Below are 12,949 nucleotides of genomic sequence, written 5' to 3'. Positions count from 1 at the left end.
GTTTGGGGGCGATTTTAAAAAGCAAAAAAATAAGTTTTTTTATTTTTTATTAAATAAGCAAAATCAACGACAAAAGGCAGAAAACTGAGAAAAATATGGCATGAAATTGACCAGAAAAAAACACATGTTTACAGTACAAGGGTTGAAACAAGTAGGCAGAGTGTAGTCTTGTTCAGCCTCAGCTGGGAATGTGCATGATGGAGATTTGAGTTTTTTGCAGCTCTATGTATAACCTTGAATGACCACAAAAGTTCTGTGAATATTGAGTTTGGGGGTACCAATAAATTCTAGTGAGTAGGTGGATTTGCAAATAGAGTCCACAAATAATGAAGAGCAGTTGTATTTCCTCCTAAAGGAGGGACTACATTTCCCCATTCAAGGTAATTGGGGTGGAAAAGGTAGACCTTAAAGACAACAAATATCTTTGAAGCATGTCCCTCATGTCAGCCTCTTGCAAAGATTTTTAGCTAAAGGGAGGCTACTCTCTTCTAATAAGAGGCAGGGATCTGGTCTGCTGTTCAGGGTATTCTAGTGATATTAGTTTCAGTCTTTCCTACAGGTCTAAGGATTCCTTCTTTTTTCTACTAGGGCCTTCTCTGACACTGGAGACCTAGAAACGTTGGGAATTCTGTCTTTGTCAGAACATGGGGAACTCTTATAAAAAGATTCTGAGTCTAATTTTCATACAACCTACAGGAGATAAGAATCATTTAATAACACTATTGCTGAGTCACAAAAATGTGGAGTTAGTAGTTAAAAGACTTGAGCTTGTCTTTTTCCACTTTAAGGGTATGCAAAAACCTGCAACAACTCTACAATCCTTATAATTACTCTTGTTCCCATACCTTTCAAATGCCACAGCCATCATATAGTTCAGTGATTTACCTGTCACCTTTACCACACCCCAATCCTAATTCAGCATAGATAAGAGAGAATAACCAGGGAAATTCTAAAAGAGAAAAAAGTAATGAAAGAGCACTAGTGTTATCTGATATTAAAATATATTTTCAAACCAAAACTGTTATAACAGAGTGAAATAACAAGAATTAAATAGCAAATCAATGGAATTGAGTAAAAAAGTTATATGGAAATGTAGTGCATGTTTAAATGTTGCTTTTCAGAGTCATTAAATTTTGAACAAACAGTTACATGCTGCATGATGATATTTTGGTCAATGATGGACTGTATATACGATGGTGGTCCCATAAGATTATAGTGGAGCTAAAAAATTCCTATCACGTAGTGACGTCTTGATGAGGCTGACCCTGTGTAGGTCTAGGGTAATGTGTGTGTTGTGTATCAATTATTAACAAAAGTGTTTAAAAAGTAAAAAAATAAAATAAAAAACGTTTAAAATACAAAAAGCTTATAGAAAAAGAAATAAAGAAATTATTTTGTACAGCTGTACAATGTGTCTGTGTTTTAAGCTGCTTTACTATAGAAGAGTCAAAAAGTTAAAAAAATTTAAAAGTTTATACAGAAAAAAGGTTATAATGTAAAATAGTTACAGTAAGCTAAAATGTTAATATATGACTGAAGAAAGAAAAATATTTTCAATAAATTTAGTTCAGCCTGTGTACAGAGTTTATAAAATCTGCAGTAGTGTACAATGTCTAGGCCTTCATATTCATTTACCACTTACCCACTGACTGACTCAGGGCAAATTACAGCCCTGTAAGCTCTATTCATAAGTACCTTATATGAGTGTACCATTTTTAAAATCTTTTATGCTGTATATATTTTGACTGTAGCTTTTCTACCTTTACATATGTTTAAATACACAAATACTAACTAGTATATTATAACTGTGTGCAGTATTCAGTACAGTAACTTGCTGTATGGGTTTGGAGCCTAGGAGCAATAGGGTATACCATACAGCCTAGGTGTGCAGCAGGCTATACCATCTAGGTTTGTGTAAGTATATTCTATGATGTTTGCACAATGAAAAATCACCTAAAGACACACACTTCTCAGAACATATCTTGCCATTAAGCAATGCATGACTGTATTTGATGGTAGAAGTGAAAGGATTTTCCTGTTGGTTCATATGTGGGATAGGAAAGCAGCAGAAGAGCCAAGGATGAAAGTAACAGAAGAGTCAAGGATGATTCCTAAGTGAATGAATGAATGAATGAATGATACCAGTGTGAAAGAGAGTAGGTAAGGGAGGGTTTGAATGAGATAAGAAAGGTATTTGTGTGGAGACAGTGCAGATTATGTAGTCTTGTGAAGGATGGCAAGAATTTGAATTTTATTCTCAGTGAAATAAGAAGATTTAGCAGAAGATAAACATGATCTTTTGCATATTTTTAAAAAATATATCTGGCCACTAGATGTAGAAGATTTTGTAGGAAGATAAGAATGGAAGCACAGAACACAATCAAGAAGATTTTGTAATCATCCAGGAAGATATAATTGTATATTACAACAGGGAAGTAAGAGTGGAAGTGGTGAAAAAGGGTGGAGTTTGAGATAACTTATGAAAATAGAGTTTGTAGGATTTGCTCATGAATTGGTTGTGCAATCTGAAAGGAACAGAAGAATAGAAGAACACATAGTCTTTTACCTAGAGCAACTTAAAGAAGGAAATTTGACATTTACTTAGGTAGAAATGCATGGGGGAGCAAGTTTAGTGGGAATTGAGAAGAGTGGAAATCAAGAGTTTGGTTTTGGACACATTAAGTTTGGAGGTGGCTATTAAAGGTCCAAGTATTGATATCAAGGAGACAACTAGGTATATGGGTCTGGAGCTCAGGTGAGAGGTTAGAGATATAATTGCCTGTAGTATACAGGCCAGGTAGTGTAAAGCCCCTTTTAGGGGCTTTGTTCCTTATACCCAAAATCCTGGCACAATTTCCCTGAAACACTTGTCTAGAAAAAATTTGAAGATATATCTCAGTACATGCTCCACTTCAAATTAGTGTCTCACTCTCAAACTCTGTCCCCAGACTAAAGTTCCCCTCTCTTTCTATCTATTTCACACACACATACATTCATCTCTCTCTCTCTCTCTTCTCTCTCTCTCTTTTCTCTCTCTCTCCTTCCTTCTCTCTGTTCCTCCTTTCCTCCCTTTTCTCTCTCTCTTTCTGTCATCCCCATCTGGTGCACTCCTTAGGTAATACAGAGTTTTCACCCTGCTTTCTGATTGCTCAAGAGGAGGCAACAGTAGTTCTAACAACTGAAGTCATATCTTTTCCTTTGACTAATATTTCCTCAGGGGGAACTTGATCCAAACTAATATGACACCCAACAAACAGAACAGAAACAAGAAACAGTAAACAGGAATTTTTTAGAAGACCATAAACCTACCAAAGACCTATCTATACCTAACCTCTGATATATATTATTTGTCCAGTAAAATTAAGATTAAATTCTCATGCCTATAGTATTCTACTGACTCGTTTCTCACTAATTGTATTGTGATTCTGTTAAAACTTCACTTTGCCACTTTGGGAGGCTGAGGCAGGTGGATCACAAGGTCAGGAGTTCGAAACCAGCCTGACCAACATGGTGAAACCCCGTCTCTACTAAAAATACAAAAATTAGCCAGGCATGGTGGTGTGCACCTGTAATCCCAGCTACTCAGGAGGCTGAGGCAGGAGAATCACTTGAGCCCGGGAAGGGGAGGTTGCAGTGAGCCGAGATAGTGCCACTGCACTCCAGCCTGGCCGACAGAGCGAGACTCCATCTCAAAAACAAACAAACAAACAAACAAACAAAAACTTCACTTTGCTTTGATAAATACTGTCAGAATGTTGGTAGATATTATATCAAGAAATAACCTGTCATAATCAGCAAGAAAAAAAATAAATAATCTCATCAAAAAGTGGGCAAAGAACATGAATAGACAATTTGCAAAAGAAGTCATACAAACAGCCAACAAACATATGAGAAATTGCTCAACATCACTAATCATCAGGGAAATGCAAATTAAAACCACAATGAGATACCACCTTACTCCTGCAAGAATGGCTATAATTAAAAAGTAAAAAAAAAAAAAAAAAATAGATATTGGCATGGGTGTGGTGAAAAAGGAACACTTTGACACTATTGGTGGTGTCTATAATATAAATATAAATATAAATTAGTAATATAAATTAGTATAACACTGTGGAAAATATGTGGAAAATAGTATGAGATTCCTTAAAGATAAAAAAAATGTGTAAGCATATTATGTCACTCCTTTGCTTCATTACTTCATTAGTTTTTTTCTCACTAATTGTAAAATAAATTTCAAAGTCCACAGCCTTCATTTCAGTTGTATAGGAATTTGGCCTTTGGTGCCCCATAGGGAAGAAGATTGAAGAATGATATTCTGGGTTGGACACGGTGGTTCATACTTGTAATCCCAGAACTTTGGTAGGCCAAGGCAGGAGGATCATCCGAGACTCTAAGCTTGAGACCAGCCTGGGTAACACAGGGAGATTCTGTCTTTACAAAAAAAAAAATATTTTTTAAATAACCGAGCATCGTGGCACATGCCTGTGTTCCCACCTACTTGGGAGGCTGAGGTAGGAGGATTGCTTGCGCTCAGGAAGTTGAGGCTGCAGTGAGCCATGATTGTGCCACTGCATTCCAGACTGGGACACAGAGTGAGGCCCTGTCAAAAAAAAAAAAAAAAAAAAAAGATGCTCTGAAATGCCTCGGAGACGATTAGATAAGGTGAGTAAAGAGGGTTGTTGGGAGAAAAAACCTGAATGAAGATTCACAAGAAAACCTATCTGAGACTGAAGTACAAACATGGGCTAGAGTAGAGAAGAAAGTTAAGTTTTAGAGGGCCTACAAGGCTTTATTAGGAATTTAATTTGAATCGGGCTGACATTTGCAGACAATTTTATGGCATCTAAAAAGGGAAGTAAGAATGAAAATGCCCCTTTAGGAATATGATTCATACTGTAATTTGTATGTTAGGTTGGTTTAGAGACTGTACTATCTTTGTGAGTCTTCTGATTAGGAAAAACAAATCAGAAACACCAGGAAATGTTTGTAGTTGATTTAATTACATATGTCTATTTCTTTTGATTAATATTGCAGTTCTGATGAAATGAGAAGCCTCATATATGGTATCAGCAAGGGAATCCAGAGAATTTGACAGTGAAGAATCAGTATAATTATAATGCCTTTCCTGCATCCATGCCCTTGTGTCCTTTTTAAACATTTTCTTTGAAGCTTAAAAATAAGAATGAATATTGATTTCTTTACTCTTCTTATGTGTGTATATGTGCATGTGTGTATGATAGTAGGTTTTGTTTGTTTGAGACGGAGTCTCACTCTGTCACCAGGGTGGAGTGCAGTGGCAAGATCTTGGCTCACTGCAATCTCTGCCTCCCAAGTTCAAGCAATTCTCCGGCCTCAGCCTCCCGAGTAGCTGGGACTACAGGTGCGTGCCACCATGCCCAGCTAATTTTTGTATTTCTAGTAGAGACGAGGTTTTACCATGTTGGCCAGGATGATCTCAATCTCTTGACCTCGCGGTCCGCCCGCCTCAGCCTCCCAAAGTGCTGGGATTACAGGAGTAAGCCACTGCGCCTGGCTGATACTAGGTTTGAAAATAATTAAAAGGTCAAAATAGTTTTTATTTTTCTGGTTTTAGTTAGACTGGAGAGATACTAGGCAACCAGGACAAATGCATTTGAAATTCTCACTACAGTATCACATTAGCTAATTTATGACAAGTTGCATTATTTATTAGCTAATTTATGACAACTTGCATTTTCATAATACCGTCAAAATTGTTGATATAATCATGAAAAATAAAGTTTCTAAAAGGAACTAAAATTGCTACATTCCTTGGACTTAACAAGGTCAAAAGTCTCCTTCAATTAAAAACATCCAATATTTATAAGAAAAATCTGGTGGGAGGGAAATTTTGTGATTGCTTTGAAATGCTAGGTCTAATTTCTGATTTCTAATTCTATTTTTGTTTCTAGTTTTAGAAAAATAAACTGACAGAGCAAGTGAGTGACTAACATATATAGTTTGTCTTGTTCTTCTAAAGATATCAAGAGATTCAATTTTTATTTTTAGAGAATAAAAATTTGGCCCAAATAGGAAAAAATAGAAAAATAATCCCTGAGCTTCAAATAAGAAGATCTGAATAAATTCAAAATTCATCATTTTTCTCTAGAAATATCAAGGCAAGGAAAAGTATGAAATGCCAACATATCTGAAATGTTATAATTCATAAAAGGGATGTGTTATGTTTTTAGGAAGGGCACCTTTAGGAAAAGCATGGGGATATTCCTGCGGGACCTGATTAAATAAGGACATGATTATTATGCATAATTTTCTCAGTATAGAATCAGTGGCAGCATAAAACATAAGATAGTTAGGTTTGGTTCATGTCATTTTAGTTCATACATACTCTTTTTTTTTTTTTTTTTTGAGACGGAGTTTCACTCTTGTTGCCCAGGCTGGAGTGCAAATGATGTGATCTTGGTTCACCGCAACCTCCGCCTCCTGGGTTCCAGCGATTCTCCTGCCTCAGCCTCCCGAGTAGCTGGGATTACAGGCATGTGCCACCATATCCAGCTGATTTTATATTTTCAGTAGGGACAAAAATACAAAATTTGATCATGTTGATCAGGCTGGGCTCGAACTCCTGACCTCAGGTGATCCTCCCACCTCAGCCTCCCAAAGTGCCAGGATTATAGGCGTGAGCCACTGGTCCTGGCCTATAGTCTTAAAAATATATTTTGCTAAGACTAGATTTTTGTGTACATCTTACAGACATATTACAATGGAGTAGCACATGGGCCATGACCAAAAGAAGCTTAGTAATGGTACCTGAAAGGGTAGCTAGGTTAAGTATTCTATGACAAAGTAAGCCTCCTAAAACACATAATCATGGACTGCGTCTAGTTGTAAATTTCAGACGTAGTTGGAATCTACTAACAGGAGAAAATGAAGAGAGAAATGCGCAGATGGGTGAAGCACAGATACAGAGCTGGAGTGCTGGAGACAAAGATACAGACACTGCTTTCAGGGTCGGTCCTCATGCTGGATAAGATGCTCTGCATTTCTTTTTCAAAACTTTCTAATCCTCATTTCCCTCATCAGCAAAATGGGGGAAAATAGTGCTAACCTTGTGATATTTCTGCAGAGATTAAAATGGGGTTAGTCATGCAAAATACTTAGCACAGCGTAAGATGTAAAATAAACACTAGATTAAAATGTTGGTTACCTCTTGCCAGCATTGTTGCCTAGCTTCTGTATCAAATGTTCATTCAGAGAATAAAAGTCACTAAGAGTTATACAGAAAAAAGTGTTTATACAGGGATTAGACCTTACACAAGTGTGGGAGCTAGTCAAAAAGTCTGTGTGGCCTTGTGCCTGGAGTTCAGCCTGAAGTTGCTGTAGGTTAGCTAGGCTGGCAGGTGAAGAGTGCTGGATGAGAACTGAGAGAGAACAAGGGCAAACTCAAACTGTAGTGATGGAATCCATGAAAATAAAGTGGAACCTACGAGGACAACTGGAACCTCAATGGTGTGACAAACCTGCTAGAGAATCTAGTTCTCACTGCCATGGAACTTTACGTATACCTGGCCCAGGACAGTGAGATCTGGAGTGAGCTGGAAAAGCTGTGGACCCTGGTGGCACTCCACACCAAGGTCAACTAGAAGATCAGTAACAAGTGTGAGCTGTCACAGTGTCTGGCACCCTACACCAAACTTTAAAACACAAAAATGTCAACTTAAAAAAAATTGTGCTGTCCAAATTTTGCACAAATTTCTCTTCTGGCCAACCGTAACCTGGGACAACATAGGAAAAAGAATTATATGAATCACAGATCCAATTTAGCTAAGCTGAAACAGTGAAAAGCCACCACTGCTCATCCCCTTTCAACTTGGCATCCATATATACTTCTTAATACTTACTGGCCAAGTAAAGAAAACTGCAAAATCAAGCTTCCATCTGGCATGGTATAAGCATCCCTTACATAGTCCAAACCACACAACTACTCTCTCTAAAAAGATACAAATTCCTTTTACACATTTTGGACCATATTTATTCTCTTCTAGGTGAATTATATGCACTTTTGATATCCTATAACTTAAATTATGAGATATCTACCTAGCTGTTATTAATATATCTTATGTTAGACAATAGGGAAATGGGAAAGGGGAAAGATTGGTTAATATATACACAAAGATATTCACATCAATATAATGAAGAAATATTCATAAGTATTATTGTATTCATTTCTACAACTGCTCACATAGTTGTAGCTGCTATCTATAATTATCTTCTTTTGTTACACATTTGCCCTCTACAAACCCTGCAACTGGTTCCTTTTTTGATGGTTCACTCAAACTTTAGAACACAAAATTGGCAGCTTAAAAAAAATCCTGCTGTCCAAATTTTGGACAGTAGCAGCCCTGCTTACTTTAAGTTGTTGTAGTTTTCCGTTGGCTTATTTAAAATAGCTTTGTTGAGATATAATTCACATGCCATAACATTCATTCATTTTAAGTGTACAATTCAATACTTTTTAGTAAATGTGCAGAATTGTTTAACTATCATTGGAATTCAGTTATAGAAAGTTTCCATCATCCCAAAAAAGACTCCTTCATGTCCCTTTGGAAACAATCCCCATTCCTACCTTTAGAGCTAAGCAGCTATTAATTTACTTCCTGACTCTGTAGATTTGCCTTCTCTGGACATTTCATATAAATGAAATTATACAATATATGATATTTTGCATCTGACTTCTTTTAATTAGCATAATGTTGAGGGTCTTGCCAGTTGTAGCATAACAATAGTGATTTCCTGTGACTTTTATCACAGTACATGAAAGTGTTATGAGTTGCTTCCAGTGATCGCCTGAATTTCACACATCCTCCTCCTTACCCCATTGTATAGGAGCAACAATATGTCCCCTTGGTAGTTAGAATCAATACCTCAGAATACATTAACAATTTTCTTTGTTGATTCACAGACATGGGAGCCCCAAGTAGACATGCAGCAATTTCAATTTCTAGTTTAATGGAACAACTGCTGTGTCCCCTGATGGAAATATACCACACTTGGGAACTAAAAACTCTAGAGTAGCAGAGCCCTAAGTCATGGAGATGGAGACAGGAAGTGAAAATTTTTGTAAAGGATCACAAAGGACAGTGCCTGCAGAAAAAGGAAAAATATGCGCCTGTATATATACTTGTCAAAATATTATCCATATTTTGAAACAAATGTAAAATGTTTAAAAAAAGCTATATAATGAAAAAGCATGACTATATATGTAGCCCTGGTTTACCTAATCTGTTTGCATGGCATTGTCAACTCTCATAAATGCCTAGAGTGAGATGTGATGGCTGCATAGGCCTAGAAACTGGCTGATTGGAAATGACTTTTTCCCTTGCAAAATAACAGAGTCATAAGCAAACATACAACAGCCTGCCATTATTTAAAATTTTTGTATATTTCCATCATGATTTTTGTGTTAGTTTTGATTTTTAAAACTATTCCATTAAAATATAATTTGTCTTGATTATTAAGTTTTCTCATACTCTCTTAAATTTTGCACCCCAAGTGAGTGCCTCACTTATCCAAATGCTAGCCCAAATTAGAGGTAATATTAACAATAAACATTTCCATTTCAATCCATTGATTCCCAGACCTGTAAATTCTTGAAAATGGGAAAAAGAGCACTTATTGGTCACATTCATTTGTGTGTTTAGAATGTACACTGCATCCTATAGGATATAACGCCAACTTGGCAAGATGTTGCCATCTAGCTGGAACTTTAAGGCTAACTCCGAAAGGCTAATCCATCATTTTATTAGGCCAGATAACTTCAGGTGATGGAGTACATGGTAACACTAGTGAATCCTTGTACTCTATCTACTTCACTTCATTTGCTACAAAATGAGCTCTTTGGTGAGATGCAATGCTGTGTGGAAAATGATCATGATGAATAGGACATTTTATAAGTTCATAGATAGTAGCTTTGGCAGAACCACTGTAAGGAGGGAAGGCAAGTCTGCATTTAGAATAAGTGTCCATTATTGTGAGAACAAAGGGCTCCATCTTCCATAATGGAAGTAGGCAATATTATCAACCAGGAGTCTCTTTGACTCCTGTGAGTAATGGTACCATATTGGGGGCTCAGTGTTAGTCTTTGCTTTTGGTAGGTTGGGCACTTAGTTTTTGTGATTAGAAGTTTGTGTTGCCAAATAAATACATAACCTCCTTTCTTGCTGCCTTGGACATTTTGTCATTATTGCATTAAGCAAGGATGAGATGGCTAGCTAGGGAGAAAGGGCAACTGATAGACACATAATTGGTCATCATGTCCACTTGATTGTGAAGAACTTTTTCTTCTGAGTTTGTTCCTTATTCACCTGGGACACAAATATCTTTACTTTTAGAGACAGATATCTGTATACATTTTCTCTAGACCTCTTTGTCACCAGTTTTCCAATTGTGTTCTTACCAATTCTCTGACCATCTGGCTAAACCATTAGTCACTGCTCATGACTTACTATACATTTATACCTCTGACCATCTCTTATTCCAGGCAAAATGAATATTTTTCTGGATGTGCAGCATGTGCAGCATGGAGTACCCTATATAAATCAAACTTTTTTCCTCCTAAGTTAACTGGCTATAGGGAATGCCCCATAAAGGGAAGGAGGAACTGTAGCAAGAATAGGAGTCATGGTTATCTGGGATACTTGCTCCTGCAACTTACTTATATCTTCAGGACCTTTTCAAGACCAGTCTCATATATACCATTTCTGTTTTATGGTGGGATGATATTGTGCACATCAAGTGCTATGACCTATAAATTAGAAAACAATCAATTCCTGATGGGCACTCAGGTTGAATGTTACTTTATGGCCGATGCAAAATCAATGTTCATTTTATACTAGGACCTAGCAGCAAACCAGAGCTGTGTTTTGGAAGAAGCATAGTTATATGCAGAGAGTGGCATAGATATACTCCAAAATCTTAATTATTGCATTTTCATTCACTTATAGGCACCTACCAAAGGCTCCAAACAGCATCCCTGTCTGTTACATGCACTATGAACACCATCATATCTTCTGGGTCACATGACCTAAGGGGCAGAGCAGTTTGCATGGCAACCTAGTCATTTCTAGGGTTTCCATTTCATCTGCACCCTACTCAAAACTGGCAACTTTTACATTTACTCAGTAAATGGGCTGCAATAGTACATTCAAATGAGAATGTCTATTACCTCCCAAATCCAAAGAGGTCTACAAATTTTTATGCTTCTTTCTTTATAGTGAGAGGGGCCATGTACAACTTGTCCTTAACCTTGCAAGGAATAGCTTAACGTGTCCCAGATTACTGGAAAATTAGAAATTTCACTAAAATGTCAGCTCTCTGAATTTGTATGGATTTATTTCCTAACACCTGACAGTCATTTATTTAACAAATTTCTAATTCTTGCTTACTAGACCAGTCAGCATGGTGTCATCAATGAAATAGAACGTAGTAATGCCCTACAGAATTCAGAGGCAATCTAAGTTCCCGAGGAATAGATTTGGGCCTGGGCTAAAAAACCTGAGGGGAAAATGGAGGCAGGACTAAACTGCAGCTCCAACTCAGACAGACAGAGCAGCGTGTTGAGACTCACATCGTGAACTTTCGCTCCAGAACTACTGCAGGAATATACCAGGAAAACCAAGAAAATCCACAGACCCTCTGAAGGAAGCGGATTGCTCCTGCAGGACCTGAAGACAGCCCAAATACTCTGAGTGCCCAAACTGTGAATATGAGAAAAGGGGAATTGTCCACTCCCGAACATACACCCTCACTGGAAAACCTGAAGGTCTAGATCATGGTAGAAGGATTTGACCTTACCTGGAGCTAAGTCAATTTAGAGAGCCTAGCGGAACACAGGGGTAGAGGAAGCAGCGGGAAAAGCCCTGTGGGTTCTCTGGGTCCCCAGCAAAGCTGTTTCTGACGTTTTTCACAGGAGTCCTTGGGGAGGGCTGCCAGAGGCACTGGGAAAAGACCATAGGGAGAAAGAAACTTCCAGGTGAACTTTGTAACAATTCCAACTGAACACGAATTTTCCTGGCCAGAATTTGGGGGAGGGTGTGAATCTTGTGTGCAGACTCCATAGGCAAGGAAGTGGGAAAGCCCTGCTTACTTTCTCAGCTGGGAGGCTGGTAGCCTGGGGCAAGTTCTCACTCACTGCCTGGAAACAGACTCAGTGCTGTTTGAGGGGCACGGTGGGAGTAAGACTGGCCTTTCTGGTTGTGTGGAGCTGGGTTAGACCTTTCCGCCACTTCTATGATAACCTGCATGACACAGTAGAGGCAGCCATAATCCTCCTGGGAACATAACTCCATTGCCTGGAAACCACATCCCCATCCCCCTACCAGCAGTCACAGCGAGCCCTGCCCAAGGAGAGTCTGAGCTCAGACATGCCTAACCCTGCCGCCACCTGATGGCCCTTTTCTACTCACTCTGGTAGCTGAAGACAAACGGCATATTCTCTTGGAAGTTCTAGGGCTCCACCCACCACCTAATCCCTCCTATACTGCCACAGCTAATGCTCTCTTGAAAGTGCCACCTCCTGGCTGGAGGCCAAACAGCACAAAAATAGTGCATTAAACAACTAAAACTAAGGAACCTCACAGAGTCCATTTCACACCCCCTGCCACCTCCACCAGAGCAGGGGCTGGTATCCATTGCTGAGAGACCTGAAGACAGTTCACATCATATCACTGGTGCAGACAACGCTCAGTACCAGCCTGTAGCCTGGTAGCCCTGCTGGGTGGCTAGATCCAGAAAAGAAATAACAATCACTACAGCTCAGTTCTCAGGAAGGTACATCCCTAGGAAAAGGGGGAGAGTGCTACATCAGGAGAACACTGTGTGGGACAAAAGAATCTGAACAGCAGCCTTGAGCTCCAGATCTTCCTTCTGACATAGCCTACCCAAATGAGAAGGAACCAGAAAAACAATTCTGGTA

Source organism: Theropithecus gelada, chromosome 1 (genome assembly GCF_003255815.1).
Source record: "Theropithecus gelada isolate Dixy chromosome 1, Tgel_1.0, whole genome shotgun sequence".
NCBI classification, from domain to species: Eukaryota; Metazoa; Chordata; class Mammalia; order Primates; family Cercopithecidae; genus Theropithecus; species Theropithecus gelada.
This window is presented reverse-complemented; position numbering follows the sequence as displayed.